This window comes from Zeus faber, assembly GCF_960531495.2.
Source record: "Zeus faber genome assembly, chromosome: 10".
NCBI lineage: Eukaryota > Metazoa > Chordata > Actinopteri > Zeiformes > Zeidae > Zeus > Zeus faber.
In genome coordinates this window covers 170,301-187,534 of record NC_137199.1, presented here as the reverse complement: position 1 = coordinate 187,534, position 17,234 = coordinate 170,301, and positions in this window count along the sequence as shown.

The following is a 17,234-nucleotide window of genomic DNA, read 5'->3' as shown; positions in this document are numbered from 1 at the left end:
GTGGAGAACTTGAGCTACACTTGCGGACTAACTCTGTCCTAGATGCAATGGCATGCAAATACTCTTTGTTGTATACCCAGCATGCTGACAGGATGGGTTGAAAATAAATAAATAAAAAATAAAATCTCCACAAATTACTCTGTGTGGCAGGATCAGACAAAAGGTCAAACATGTATTTGTCGAGTTAAAAAACGCATTTTCAGCCCATTTAAACGTCGAAAAGGCGGATCGGTTAAACGCTACAGTCATTACTCTGTGTGACAGTGTCAGGCAGTTTAAATACTATGATGAACTAGTATGTGCTGCTAAAGTGTTGTTTGTCAAACAGTTGTAGGTCCTTCTAACATTTATTTTTCGAGTAATGATTATTTTTATCAACGTCTGCACATGTGGGAAAAAACGCATTTTCAGCCGATTTAAACGCCGAAAAGGCGGATCGGTTAAACGCTACAGTCATTACTCTGTGCGACAGTGTCAGACAGTTTAAATACTATGATGAACTAGTATGTGCTGCTGAAGTGTTGTCTGTCAACGAGTTTTAGGCTCATATAAAATGTATTTTTCGAGTTATGAGTATTTTCAGAATTTTGGACGGTTTGCTGCCTTGCTGAATTAGAGAAACACCGAACCAATGTCTCTTTATAGGTGAATGATTCAGAATGCTGCAGTACACCACATAATTTTAATTAATATGAGGAACAATTATGTGCTTAAGTCTTTCTCAAAGACAGTTTAAATACAATGATAAACTAGTATGTGCTGCCAAAGTCTTGTTTGTCAACCAGTTTTAGGCCCATATAAAATGTATTTTTCGAGTTCTGATAATTTTCATCAAAGTCTACACATGTGGGAAAAAACGCATTTTCAGTCGATTTAAACGTCGAAAAGGCGAATCGGTTAAACGCTTAAGTCATTACTCCATGTGACAGTGTCAGACAGTTTAAATACAATGATGAACTAGTATGTGCTGCTAAAGTGTTGTTTGTCAACCAGTTTTAGGCCCATATAAAATGTATTTTTCGAGTTATGATCATTTTCAGAAATTTGGACGATTTGCTGTCTAGCTGAATTTGAGAAACACCGAACCATTGCCTCTTTGTAGGTGCATGATTTAGAATGCTGCAGTACACCATATAACTTTAATTAATATGAGGAACAATTATGTGCTTCTTAAGTCTTTCGCAAAGACAGTTTAAATACAATGATGAACTAGTATGTGCTGCTAAAGTGTTGTTTGTCAACCAGTTTTAGGCCCATATAAAATGTATTTTTCGAGTTATGATCATTTTCAGAACTTTGGATCGTTTGCTGTCTAGCTGAATTAGAGAAACACCGAACCATTGTCTCTTTGTAGGCGCATGATTTAGAATGCTGCAGTACACCATATAACTTTAATGAATATGAGGAACTATTATGTGCTTCTTATGTCTTTCTCAAAGACAGTTTAAATACAATGATAAACTAGTATGTGCTGCCAAAGTCTTGTTTGTCAACCAGTTTTAGGCCCATATAAAATGTATTTTTCGAGTTCTGATAATTTTCATCAAAGTCTACACATGTGGGAAAAAACGCATTTTCAGTCGATTTAAACGTCGAAAAGGCGAATCGGTTAAACGCTTAAGTCATTACTCCATGTGACAGTGTCAGACAGTTTAAATACAATGATGAACTAGTATGTGCTGCTAAAGTGTTGTTTGTCAACCAGTTTTAGGCCCATATAAAATGTATTTTTCGAGTTATGATCATTTTCAGAAATTTGGACGATTTGCTTTCTAGCTGAATTTGAGAAACACCGAACCATTGCCTCTTTGTAGGTGCATGATTTAGAATGCTGCAGTACACCATATAACTTTAATTAATATGAGGAACAATTATGTGCTTCTTAAGTCTTTCGCAAAGACAGTTTCAATACAATGATAAACTAGTATGTGCTGCTAAAGCGTTGTTTGTCAACCAGTTTTAGGCCCATATAAAATGTATTTTTCGAGTTATGATAATTTTCATCAAAGTCTACACATGTGGGAAAAAACGCATTTTCAGCCGATTTAAACGTCAAAAAGGCGGATCGGTTAAACGCTTCAGCCATTACTCTGTGACAGTGTCAGACAGTTTAAATACAATGATAAACTAGTATGTGCTACTAAAGTCTTGTTTGTCAACCAGTTTTAGGCCCATATAAAATGTATTTTTCGAGTTCTGATAATTTTCATCAAAGTCTACACGTGGGAAAAAACGCATTTTCAGCCGATTTTAACGTCGATTTGGCGGAACGGTTAAGCGCTTCAGTCATTACTCTATGTGACAGTGTCAGACAGTTTAAATACAATGATAAACTAGTATGTGCTGCTAAAGTGTTGTTTGTCAACCAGTTTTAGGCCCATATAAAATGTATTTTTCGAGTTATGATCATTTTCAGAACTTTGGACGATTTGCTGTCTAGCTGAATTAGAGAAACACCGAACAATTGTCTCTTTGTAGGTGCATGATTTAGAATGCTGCAGTACACCATATAACTTTAATTAATATGAGGAACAATTATGTGCTTCTTAAGTCTTTCGCAAAGACAGTTTAAATACAATGATAAACTAGTATGTGCTGCTAAAGTGTTGTTTGTCAACCAGTTTTAGGCCCATATAAAATGTATTTTTCGAGTTATGATCATTTTCAGAAATTTGGACGATTTGCTGTCTAGCTGAATTAGAGAAACACCGAACCATTGCCTCTTTGTAGGTGCATGATTTAGAATGCTGCAGTACACCATATAACTTTAATTAATATGAGGAACAATTATGTGCTTCTTAAGTCTTTCGCAAAGACAGTTTAAATACAATGATAAACTAGTATGTGCTGCTAAAGTGTTGTTTGTCAACCAGTTTTAGGCCCATATAAAATGTATTTTTCGAGTTATGATAATTTTCATCAAAGTCTACACATGTGGGAAAAAACGCATTTTCAGCCGATTTAAACGTCGAAACGGCGGATCGGTTAAACGCTTCAGCCATTACTCTGTGACAGTGTCAGACAGTTTAAATACAATGATAAACTAGTATGTGCTACTAAAGTCTTGTTTGTCAACCAGTTTTAGGCCCATATAAAATGTATTTTTCGAGTTCTGATAATTTTCATCAAAGTCTACACGTGGGAAAAAACGCATTTTCAGCCGATTTTAACGTCGATTTGGCCGAACGGTTAAACGCTTCAGTCATTACTCTATGTGACAGTGTCAGACAGTTTAAATACAATGATAAACTAGTATGTGCTGCTAAAGTGTTGTTTGCCAACCAGTTTTAGGCCCATATAAAATGTATTTTTCGAGTTATGATCATTTTCCGAACTTTGGACCGTTCGCTGTCTAGCTGAATTAGAGAAACACCGAACCATTGTCTCTTTGTAGGCGCATGATTCAGAATACTGCAGTACAGCATAGAAATTTAATTAATATGATGAACTATTATGTGCTTCTTAAGTGTTTCTCACAGAGTTCTAGGCCCATCTAACATGTATTTGTGGAGTTATGATCATTTTCAGAACTTTGGACGATTTGCTGTCGAGCTGAATTAGAGAAACACCGAACCATTGTCTCTTTGTAGGTGAATGATTCAGAATGCTGCAGTACACCATATAACTTTAATTAATATGAGGAACAATTATTTTGCTTCTTAAGTCTTTCTCAAAGACAGTTTAAATACAATGATGAACTAGTATGTGCTGCTTATGTCTTGTTTGTCAACCAGTTTTAGGCCCATATAAAATGTATTTTTCGAGTTCTGATAATTTTCATCAAAGTCTACACATGTGGGAAAAAATGCATTTTCAGCTGATTTTAACGTCGATTTGGTGGAACGGTTAAACGCTTCAGTCATTACTCTATGTGACAGTGTCAGACAGTTTAAATACAATGATAAACTAGTATGTGCTGCTAAAGTGTTGTTTGTCAGCCAGTTTTAGGCCCTTATAAAATGTATTTTTCGAGTTATGATCATTTTCAGAACTTTGGACGATTTGCTGTCGAGCTGAATTAGAGAAACACCGAACAATTGTTTCTTTGTAGGTGCATGATTCAGTATACTGCAGTACAGCATAGAAATTTAATTAATATGATGAACTATTATGTGCTTCTTAAGTGTTTCTCACAGAGTTCTAGGCCCATCTAACATGTATTTGTGGAGTTATGATCATATTCAGAACTTTGGACGATTTGCTGTCGAGCTGAAATAGAGAAACACCGAACCATTGTCTCTTTGTAGGCGCATGATTTAGAATGCTGCAGTACACCATATAACTTTAATTAATATGAGGAACAATTATTTTGCTTCTTAAGTCTTTCTCAAAGACAGTTTAAATACAATGATAAACTAGTATGTGCAGCTAAAGTCTTGTTTGTCAACCAGTTTTAGGCCCATATAAAATGTATTTTTCGAGTTATGATAATTTTCATCAAAGTCTACACATGTGGGAAAAAACGCATTTTCAGCCGATTTAAACGTCGAAAAGGCGGATCGGTTAAACGCTTCAGCCATTACTCTGTGACAGTGTCAGACAGTTTAAATACAATGATAAATTAGTATGTGCTACTAAAGTCTTGTTTGTCAACCAGTTTTAGGCCCATATAAAATGTATTTTTCGAGTTCTGATAATTTTCATCAAAGTCTACACGTGGGAAAAAACGCATTTTCAGCCGATTTTAACGTCGATTTGGCGGAACGGTTAAACGCTTCAGTCATTACTCTATGTGACAGTGTCAGAAAGTGTAAATACAATGATGAACTAGTATGTGCTGCTAATGTGTTGTTTGCCAACCAGTTTTAGGCCCATATAAAATGTATTTTTCGAGTTATGATCATTTTCCGAACTTTGGACCGTTTGCTGTCTAGCTGAATTAGAGAAACACCGAACCATTGTCTCTTTGTAGGCGCATGATTTAGAATGCTGCAGTACACCATATAACTTTAATTAATATGAGGAACAATTATTTTGCTTCTTAAGTCTTTCTCAAAGACAGTTTAAATACAATGATAAACTAGTATGTGCAGCTAAAGTCTTGTTTGTCAACCAGTTTTAGGCCCATATAAAATGTATTTTTCGAGTTCTGATAATTTTCATCAACGTCTACACGTGGGAAAAAACGCATTTTCAGTCGATTTAAACGTCGATTTGGCGGAACGGTTAAACGCTTCAGTCATTACTCTATGTGACAGTGTCGTTCAGTTTAAATACAATGATGAACTAGTATGTGCTGCTAAAGTCTTGTTTGTCAACCAGTTTTAGGCCCATATAAAATGTATTTTTCGAGTTCTGATAATTTTCATCAAAGTCTACACGTGGGAAAAAACGCATTTTCAGTCGATTTAAACGTCGAAAAGGCGAATCGGTTGAACGCTTCAGTCATTACTCTATGTGACAGTGTCAGAAAGTGTAAATACAATGATAAACTAGTATGTGCTGCTAATGTGTTGTTTGCCAACCAGTTTTAGGCCCATATAAAATGTATTTTTCGAGTTATGATCATTTTCCGAACTTTGGACCGTTTGCTGTCTAGCTGAATTAGAGAAACACCGAACCATTGTCTCTTTGTAGGCGCATGATTTAGAATGCTGCAGTACACCATTTAACTTTAATGAATATGAGGAACTATTATGTGCTTCTTAAGTCTTTCTCAAAGACAGTTTAAATACAATGATAAACTAGTATGTGCTGCTAAAGTGTTGTTTGTCAAACAGTTTTAGGCCCATATAAAATGTATTTTTCGAGTTCTGATAATTTTCATCAAAGTCTACACGTGGGAAAAAACGCATTTTCAGCCGATTTTAACGTCGATTTGGCGGAACGGTTAAACGCTTCAGTCATTACTCTATGTGACAGTGTCAGACAGTTTAAATACAATGATAAACTAGTATGTGCTGCTAAAGTGTTGTTTGTCAAACAGTTTAAGGTCCATATAAAATGTATTTTTCGAGTTATGATCATTTTCAGAACTTTGGACGATTTGCTGTCTAGCTGAATTAGAGAAACACCGAACAATTGTCTCTTTGTAGGTGCATGATTTTGAATGCTGCAGTACACCATATAACTTTAATTAATATGAGGAACAATTATGTGCTTCTTAAGTCTTTCTCAAAGACAGTTTAAATACAATGATAAACTAGTATGTGCTGCTAAAGTGTTGTTTGTCAACCAGTTTTAGGCCCATATAAAATGTATTTTTCGAGTTATGATAATTTTCATCAAAGTCTACACATGTGGGAAAAAACGCATTTTCAGCCGATTTAAACGTCGAAAAGGCGGATCGGTTAAACGCTTCAGCCATTACTCTGTGACAGTGTCAGACAGTTTAAATACAATGATAAATTAGTATGTGCTACTAAAGTCTTGTTTGTCAACCAGTTTTAGGCCCATATAAAATGTATTTTTCGAGTTCTGATAATTTTCATCAAAGTCTACACGTGGGAAAAAACGCATTTTCAGCCGATTTTAACGTCGATTTGGCGGAACGGTTAAACGCTTCAGTCATTACTCTATGTGACAGTGTCAGACAGTTTAAATACAATGATAAACTAGTATGTGCTGCTAAAGTGTTGTTTGCCAACCAGTTTTAGGCCCATATAAAATGTATTTTTCGAGTTATGATCATTTTCCGAACTTTGGACCGTTCGCTGTCTAGCTGAATTAGAGAAACACCGAACCATTGTCTCTTTGTAGGCGCATGATTCAGAATACTGCAGTACAGCATAGAAATTTAATTAATATGATGAACTATTATGTGCTTCTTAAGTGTTTCTCACAGAGTTCTAGGCCCATCTAACATGTATTTGTGGAGTTATGATCATTTTCAGAACTTTGGACGATTTGCTGTCGAGCTGAATTAGAGAAACACCGAACCATTGTCTCTTTGTAGGTGAATGATTCAGAATGCTGCAGTACACCATATAACTTTAATTAATATGAGGAACAATTATTTTGCTTCTTAAGTCTTTCTCAAAGACAGTTTAAATACAATGATGAACTAGTATGTGCTGCTTATGTCTTGTTTGTCAACCAGTTTTAGGCCCATATAAAATGTATTTTTCGAGTTCTGATAATTTTCATCAAAGTCTACACATGTGGGAAAAAATGCATTTTCAGCTGATTTTAACGTCGATTTGGTGGAACGGTTAAACGCTTCAGTCATTACTCTATGTGACAGTGTCAGACAGTTTAAATACAATGATAAACTAGTATGTGCTGCTAAAGTGTTGTTTGTCAGCCAGTTTTAGGCCCTTATAAAATGTATTTTTCGAGTTATGATCATTTTCAGAACTTTGGACGATTTGCTGTCGAGCTGAATTAGAGAAACACCGAACAATTGTTTCTTTGTAGGTGCATGATTCAGTATACTGCAGTACAGCATAGAAATTTAATTAATATGATGAACTATTATGTGCTTCTTAAGTGTTTCTCACAGAGTTCTAGGCCCATCTAACATGTATTTGTGGAGTTATGATCATATTCAGAACTTTGGACGATTTGCTGTCGAGCTGAAATAGAGAAACACCGAACCATTGTCTCTTTGTAGGCGCATGATTTAGAATGCTGCAGTACACCATATAACTTTAATTAATATGAGGAACAATTATTTTGCTTCTTAAGTCTTTCTCAAAGACAGTTTAAATACAATGATAAACTAGTATGTGCAGCTAAAGTCTTGTTTGTCAACCAGTTTTAGGCCCATATAAAATGTATTTTTCGAGTTCTGATAATTTTCATCAATGTCTACACGTGGGAAAAAACGCATTTTCAGTCGATTTAAACGTCGATTTGGCGGAACGGTTAAACGCTTCAGTCATTACTCTATGTGACAGTGTCGTTCAGTTTAAATACAATGATGAACTAGTATGTGCTGCTAAAGTCTTGTTTGTCAACCAGTTTTAGGCCCATATAAAATGTATTTTTCGAGTTCTGATAATTTTCATCAAAGTCTACACGTGGGAAAGAACGCATTTTCAGTCGATTTAAACGTCGAAAAGGCGAATCGGTTGAACGCTTCAGTCATTACTCTATGTGACAGTGTCAGAAAGTGTAAATACAATGATAAACTAGTATGTGCTGCTAATGTGTTGTTTGCCAACCAGTTTTAGGCCCATATAAAATGTATTTTTCGAGTTATGATCATTTTCCGAACTTTGGACCGTTTGCTGTCTAGCTGAATTAGAGAAACACCGAACCATTGTCTCTTTGTAGGCGCATGATTTAGAATGCTGCAGTACACCATATAACTTTAATGAATATGAGGAACTATTATGTGCTTCTTAAGTCTTTCTCAAAGACAGTTTAAATACAATGATAAACTAGTATGTGCTGCTAAAGTCTTGTTTGTCAACCAGTTTTAGGCCCATAAAAAATGTATTTTTCGAGTTCTGATCATTTTCATCAAAGTCTACACATGTGGGAAAAAATGCATATTAAGCCGATTTTAACGTCGATTTGGTGGAACGGTTAAACGCTTCAGTCATTACTCTATGTGACAGTGTCAGACAGTTTAAATACAATGATCAACTAGTATGTGCTGCTAAAGTGTTGTTTGTCAAACAGTTTTAGGCCCATATAAAATGTATTTTTCGAGTTCTGATAATTTTCATCAAAGTCTACACGTGGGAAAAAACGCATTTTCAGCCGATTTTAACGTCGATTTGGCGGAACGGTTAAACGCTTCAGTCATTACTCTATGTGACAGTGTCAGACAGTTTAAATACAATGATAAACTAGTATGTGCTGCTAAAGTGTTGTTTGTCAAACAGTTTTAGGTCCATATAAAATGTATTTTTCGAGTTATGATCATTTTCAGAACTTTGGACGATTTGCTGTCTAGCTGAATAAGAGAAACAGCGAACAATTGTCTCTTTGTAGGTGCATGATTTTGAATGCTGCAGTTCACCATATAACTTTAATTAATATGAGGAACAATTATGTGCTTCTTAAGTCTTTCTCAAAGACAGTTTAAATACAATGATAAACTAGTATGTGCAGCTAAAGTCTTGTTTGTCAACCAGTTTTAGGCCCATATAAAATGTATTTTTCGAGTTATGATAATTTTCATCAATGTCTACACGTGGGAAAAAACGCATTTTCAGTCGATTTAAACGTCGATTTGGCGGAACGGTTAAACGCTTCAGTCATTACTCTATGTGACAGTGTCAGTCAGTTTAAATACAATGATGAACTAGTATGTGCTGCTAAAGTCTTGTTTGTCAACCAGTTTTAGGCCCATATCAAATGTATTTTTCGAGTTCAGATAATTTTCATCAAAGTCTACACGTGGGAAAAAACGCATTTTCAGTCGATTTAAACGTCGATTTGGCGGAACGGTTAAACACTTCAGCCATTACTCTATGTGACAGTGTCAGACAGTTTAAATACAATGATAAACTAGTATGTGCTGCTAAAGTCTTGTTTGTCAACCAGTTTTAGGCCCAAATAAAATGTATTTTTCGAGTTCTGATAATTTTCATCAAAGTCTACACGTGAGAAAAAACGCATTTTCAGCCGATTTAAACGTCGAAAAGGCGAATCGGTTGAACGCTTCAGTCATTACTCTATGTGACAGTGTCAGAAAGTGTAAATACAATGATAAACTAGTATGTGCTGCTAATATTTTGTTTGCCAACCAGTTTTAGGCCCATATAAAATGTATTTTTCGAGTTATGATCATTTTCCGAACTTTGGACCGTTTGCTGTCTAGCTGAATTAGAGAAACACCGAACCATTGTCTCTTTGTAGGCGCATGATTCAGAATACTGCAGTACAGCATAGAAATTTAATTAATATGATGAACTATTATGTGCTTCTTAAGTGTTTCTCACAGAGTTCTAGGCCCATCTAACATGTATTTGTGGAGTTATGATCATTTTCAGAACTTTGGACGATTTGCTGTCGAGCTGAATTAGAGAAACACCGAGCCATTGTCTCTTTGTAGGTGAATGATTCAGAATGCTGCAGTACACCATATAACTTTAATTAATATGAGGAACAATTATTTTGCTTCTTAAGTCTTTCTCAAAGACAGTTTAAATACAATGATGAACTAGTATGTGCTGCTTATGTCTTGTTTGTCAACCAGTTTTAGGCCCATATAAAATGTATTTTTCGAGTTCTGATAATTTTCATCAAAGTCTACACGTGGGAAAAAACGCATTTTCAGTCGATTTAAACGTCGATTTGGCGGAACGGTTAAACACTTCAGTCATTACTCTATGTGACAGTGTCAGACAGTTAAAATACAATGATAAACTAGTATGTGCTGCTAAAGTCTTGTATGTCAACCAGTTTTAGGCCCATATAAAATGTATTTTTCGAGTTCTGATAATTTTCATCAAAGTCTACACGTGAGAAAAAACGCATTTTCAGCCGATTTAAACATCGAAAAGGCGAATCGGTTGAACGCTTCAGTCATTACTCTATGTGACAGTGTCAGACAGTTTAAATACAATGAATAACTAGTATGTGCTGCTAAAGTGTTGTATGTCAAACAGTTTTAGGCCCATTTAAAATGTATTTGTTGAGTTATGATCATTTTCATCATAGTGTGCACATGTGGGAAAAAACGCATTTTCAGCCGATTTAAACGTCGAAAAGGCGTATTGGTTAAACACTTCAGTCAGTACTCTGTGTGACAGTGTCAGACAGTTTAAATACAATGGTGAACTAGTATATGCTGCTAAAGTGTTGTTTGTCAAACAGTTTTAGGCCCATACAACATGTATTTGTCGAGGTATGAGCATTTTCAGAACATTGGACGGTTTGCTGTCTAGCTGATTTAGAGAAACACCGAACCATTGTCTCTTCAGAGGTGAATGATTCAGAATGCTGCAGTACAGCATTGAAATTTAATTAATATGATGAACTATTATGTCCTTCTTAAGTGTTTCTCACAGAATTATAGGCCCATCTAACATGTATTTGTGGTGTTATGATCATTTTCATCATAGTGTGCACATGTGGGAAAAAATGCATTTTCAGCCGATTTAAACGTCGAAAAGGAGAATTGGTCAAAAGCTTTAGTCATTACTTTGAGTGACAGAGTCAGACAGTTTGAATACAATGGTGAACTAGTATATGCTGCTAAAGTGTTGTTTGTCAAACAGTTTTAGGCCCATGTAAAATGTATTTGTCGAGTTATGATCATTTTCATCATAGTGTGCACATGTGGGAAAAAATGCATTTTCAGCCGATTTAAACGTCGAAAAGGAGAATTGGTCAAAAGCTTTAGTCATTACTTTGAGTGACAGAGTCAGACAGTTTAAATACAATGAATAACTAGTATGTGCTGCTAAAGTGTTGTTTGTCAAACAGTTTTAGGTCCATATAAAATGTATTTTTCGAGTTATGATCATTTTCAGAACTTTGGACGATTTGCTGTCTAGCTGAATTAGAGAAACACCGAACCATTGTCTCTTTGTAGGTGAATGATTCAGAATGCTGCAGTACAGCATAGAAATTGAATTAATATGATGAACTATTATGTCCTTCTTATGTGTTTCTCACAGAGTTCTAGGCCCATCTAACATGTATTTGTGGAGTTATGATCATTTTCATCATTGTGTGCACATGTGGGAAAAAACGCATTTTCAGCCGATTTAAACGTCGAAAAGGCGAATTGGTTAAACACTTCAGTCATTACTCTGTGTGACAGTGTCAGACAGTTTAAATACAATGGTGAACTAGTATATGCTGCTAAAGTGTTGTTTGTCAAACTGTTTTAGGCCCATGTAAAATGTATTTGTCGAGTTATGATCATTTTCATCATATTGTGCACATGTGGGAAAAAACGCATTTTCAGCCGATTTAAACGTCGAAAAGGCGAATTGGTCAAACGCTTCAGTCATTACTCTGTGTGACAGTGTCAGACAGTTTAAATACAATGAATAACTAGTATGTGCGGCTAAAGTGTTGTTTGTCAACCAGTGCGCATGCGCGACTGGCATCCGACAGCACCAGGAAGTGGAACACCGCGGGTGGAACACGGAAGGGAGTTTTTTCCGGACTCCAGAACGTCTTTACGGAATCTTTTTCATTTTTATGTGACTGATCCTCCAGCAGTGGTTTTTTTCAGTGCGTGGGGGGTCCCCCCCCCCACACACCCCAACCACCCTTTTTCTTCGGGTGTGCGATGACCGATCACATTGAAACAAACTCTGCGACCGGGAAAATGGATCACGTACGGCTGAATGAAGAAGCAAACGCACCAAAAGGTGGCGGCGAAGCAGACAGAAGCTATGGAAAAGAGCTTACAGTCTGTGTGGAACTGCAAGGGGAGGAAAGTATTACGACGACGGAATTGATGAAGAACGTGCGAGAGCTCTGCGGCGGTTTACTAGCTTGCCGCACCACCGGAGATCGACGATACGAACTTACTATGAGTCACCAAAGAGGGAAAGATCGCCTGCTGGAGGGATTCAAGATTGGAGAGGTAAGAATAATAGCCAGAGAAGCCGGCTTATATTACTGACGACGAAATACTGGGGAAGCTACATGGTTGGGGCGTGTCGGCCACCTCGCCGATTAAGCGCAGAATGTGGCCAGGAACCCGTATTGCGGACGGTACACGGTTTATGAGAGTAAAATTCAATAAATTAGTTCAGAGTCTTCCATACTCTGCAAAGTTTCACACTGCCATAGGGCCAGAGTACTTCCGCGTCATTCACGATAGACAATCAAAGGTCTGCCGCCTCTGTATACAGCCTGGACATATCCTACGGGAATGTCCGGAGTTCTTCTGTCGCAAATGTGGATTGCAAGGACACTTTGCGAGAGAGTGCAAAAGTGCCAAGAAATGTGACCGGTGTCATAACACTTGGAATGAATGTGACTGCAATAAGAGCGAGGAGGACGGCGGCGCTCCGCTGGTCACGACGGCCGCTTCAACCGATAGGCAAGGCGAACTGCATAGCGAGGATGAAAATAAAATGGAGACTGAGACGGGGCAGGCGGATGTGAGGGATGAAACTCAACCTGCAGTGGCGGGTAGTATGAACCAAGCAAGCAAGGTGAGGCTAGATCTGAGCTCCGGCTCTGACGAGGAGAGCGGAGCGAGACGAGGAGCGAGGCTGAAGGCGGAGGTGGGAGGGGAGGTGCTAGCCTTGGGAGTGGGCCCCACCCCCGCTCCTACCCCGCTGCTGCTGAAGCAAATCAGAGATCCTGCATCTGAGATGGGAATGATGAATAGGTCATCATCTCAGTCCCAGCCCCTCCAGCGACTGCCTCTTGATAACCCGATCTCAAGTGCAAGTGAGGCCGAATCCGAGATAGACTTGTCTCATATGAACAGAATTGGGAAAAGGCTAAGTGAAAAGCAGATGAGAAGGAGAAGCAAGAGAAACAAAGACAGAGTTAATAACTAAATGTCGAAAATCATACTCTCTTCTCAGTGTGACTCTAATGATTAGCTTCACTTCTCTAAATGCTAACGGCCTACGCACAAAATCGAAAATAGATTCTGTACTGCAAACTTTGAACTCGGATGTAGTCTGCCTGCAAGAAACTTGGTGGGACCAGGAGCATCACGACTATGTGGCGAACCAGAGAAACAAGCAGGTATTTTCAAACCACGGGTCAGCAAGATCATGCGGGGTAGCAATCATATCTAAGATTGCTTCAGGCATGAGTGCTGAAGAGATATACAAAGACGATCAAGGCAGAGTATTAATTGTAGATTTTTCACTTAATAAACAACGATATAGAATAATTAACATATATGCACCAAACAATGAAAATCATAGAAAGCAGTTTTTCATTAAATTAAAGAAATGGTACGGAAACAATGTAATAATAACTGGAGACTTTAATGTGGCTCTAACAAAAATGGACGTGTCAGTAAACAATACCTTCAAGAGTGACGCCAGTCGAACAACCCTAATGAATTTGATAAATCACCATAACCTAGTAGAAATGTGGAGAATCTCAAACCCTTTGAAGCGGGACTTCTCGAGAAGGCAGATTGTAAAGGGGGTCCTCAAACAGTCCAGAATCGATCTCTGTCTGGCTTCCTCCAGCATTATCAGGGACATTAACAAAATTAAATATGAGTTCAATAGCTGGAGCGATCACGCATCTTTATACTGGCAATTAGGGGACGATGGAAGGCCCAGAGGTGGGGGCATCTGGTGCTTCAATGCCAGTCTCCTTGAGGACCAAACCTTCAAAAAAAAGATAAGGAATCTACTGAGCAATATAACAGATGAATTAGCTGTAGAAGAAAACTACATTAAATCATGGGACGATGTAAAAAGACGAATTAAGAGAGCCTGTATAAATTATAGTAAAGAGAAAGGATGGCGGGAAGGAATGGAGGAGAGAACATTAAGGCACCTCCTCGCAAAAGAAATTACATTACTTGACCATAACCCTGACAGAAGTTGTGCAAAATTTGAAGAATATGAAGCTAAACTTCACTCTTTTGAAAAGAAAAGATGCATAGGAGCAGCTGTTAGAAGTAGATTTAAAAATATCACAGATGGGGAGAAATGTACAGCTTTTTTCCTTGGCCTAGAAAAACAAAAACAAAACAAAGCCAGAATGGGTCAGATTGAAAATAGTAAGGGGGAAATAATAGCTGAGCAGGAAGACATACTGGACGAAATACATAGGTATTACGAGAACCTCTTTACTAGTAACAGCTCCAATCCAAAACAGACTAAAGAAATACTGGAATGTATTGATAGGGAAATCAATCACATCGACAAAGAAGAGTGTGACACGGTAATCACATTAGCGGAAGTAGAACTGGCAATAGATGGACAAAATAAGAACAAAAGCCCAGGCCCAGACGGAATCTCGACAGAGTTCTACCAGTGCTTCAAAGCCCAGCTGGCCCCCTTGCTGCTAAAACTTTACACTAGTATTAGAGTAAACCAGACAACTCCGGACTCCCTCACAAAAGGTATCATCACAATTGTATTTAAGAATAAAGGATGCCGGAACCAACTGAAAAACTATAGGCCAATTAGCCTACTCAATTCAGATTATAAGATTCTGGCAAAAATTCTGGCTAATAGACTTAAAGCAGTAATAGGCTCAATCATCAGCAATACGCAAACTTACAGTATCCCAGGCAGAGATATTACAGACTCCATCAATACAATTAGGGATACAGTAAAAACAATGACTATGCAGAGGGGCCTGCTGCTTGGAGTAGACCTAGAAAAAGCTTTTGACAGGGTTGAGCATCCGTTCCTCTGGTCCGTAATGGAAAAGTTCGGCTTCGGAGCAAAGTTCATCGATTGGATCAAGGTTTTATATCGAAGTGCGAGTAGCAGGGTGAAATGCAACGGACTTCTCACCAGGGACATTCGGATCGAGAGGTCGGTGAGACAGGGATGCCCCCTCTCAGCTCTGCTATACACCCTGGTCGCAGAACCCCTTGCACTCCTAATACTGAAGGACAAAAATATAAAAGGTATCTTAACGCCAAATGGCAACAAAACCAAAATAGTCCAATATGCAGACGACATTAATATCATGGTCTCGGATGGTGACAGCATAGACCATGTCTTCAAACACCTAGGGGCCTATGAGAAAGCCTCTGGCGCAAGAATCAATGAAGAAAAATCTGCAATAATGTTCTGCGGTAAGAATCAAAAAACGATAAACAAATGGGGCCTTAAAGAGACCACAGGGTGCAGAGAAATCTTGGGTGTGTACATTGGGAAAGACGAGAGTGAAGCAAGAGATAAAACATGGAAGAGTGTGATAATTAAAATACAGTGTACCTTGAACCTGTGGAGGGCGAGGGGGCTTAGTCTAAAAGGAAAGGTAATAGTATCTAATACCCTAGTGCTGTCAAAAATAAATCATGCTTTGGGAACCTGTGAGCTGCCCGATTGGGCACTAAATTCATTGAACGGTGAGATCTCCTCCTTTCTTTGGAAGGGTAAGGGAAATATCTTCGCCCGCAGGACGTTAATTGCTAATAAACGGGAGGGGGGATTAGGGCTGATTGACATTGGTGCCAAAAGAGACGCACTGAGGGTTAAATTTATAGGGAAATTCTTGGATTCGACCAGGCAGTATCCCTGGGAGGACGCACTCGCAGGCTACCTGGCGGAGTTTGGGGAGAGGAGCAAATACAATCTCTGTACCCACTACCCCAGAAAAACTTACAGTGGCCTGCCGGGCTTCTACCAGGAGGTGCTGGAGGCATGGGGAAGGATACTCCCCCACCTCAGACCCGAGTACAGTAAAAAAGAGCATGTGCTGCAGTTACCTTTCCTCTCGAATCCATGCTTCACCTATAATGGGAGAAACCTCGTCAGCAGTCACTTGACGGCAGCAGGCCTAACAAGAGTGGGACAGGTGACCGACCACAAAGGGAACTTTGATATAGGGAATGTACTATGGGAATTAGACAGATGGAAGGTGCAATACAGGGAAAAACTGATTGTCTCTTTCGGGGAAAAATTTGATCAAAGCCTACTACCTGAGTGGCGAGGCATGCTCAAAGAGAAAGGACCCAAGGTGCAGGATGATGCCCTGAACTTCCTCCTGTGTCTTAGAGGAAAATTCCCCACCATCCAATCAGTGAAAACCAGAGACTGGTATAGATTACTCATTTCAAAGATTGTGACAATTCCAGCTTCAGAAAAGGCCTGGTCAAGGATATTTCCTGGCTATTCAATTAGAAATATATGGAACAACATGGAAATCCCTTTTGCCACATCAGCCATCTTCCACCTGGATTTCAAAATAAGGCACAGGAGGATTTTTACTGGCATCATCCTGCATCAATAACACAAAGACTTGCACAAAAGGGAGTGTGTGGTCTGCATGGAAGAAGCAGAAGACATTGAGCACCTGTTCCTTAGGTGCACGGCCCTCACAAACTATAGGGAGAGGGTCAAGAGCCTACTGGTGGAACATTGTGGCCTTAGGAGACTAACAGGGCTTACATGGGACTGGGCCTACATGTTTGCCCCCCCCCCAAAACAATGAGCCCAACGGAAAACTTACTGATAAACACTGTGCTGGCATTTGCCAGGCGCGCAACATGGACAAGAAGGAACTTGGCACTATATGAGGGTAGAGACGTAAGCATACAAAGCCTCTTTGGAAACTCACTAAAAGCCCACCTATTGTTGCTAAATGGAGGAAACAAAGACCTTTTTGTAATCCAATTTATGCAACAAACTACCCTACTCCAGGAAACTGAATGCCACTCTCTCTCCTTCGCATTCCGATAGGATAGAGAAGGGAGAAAAAGGGAAAAC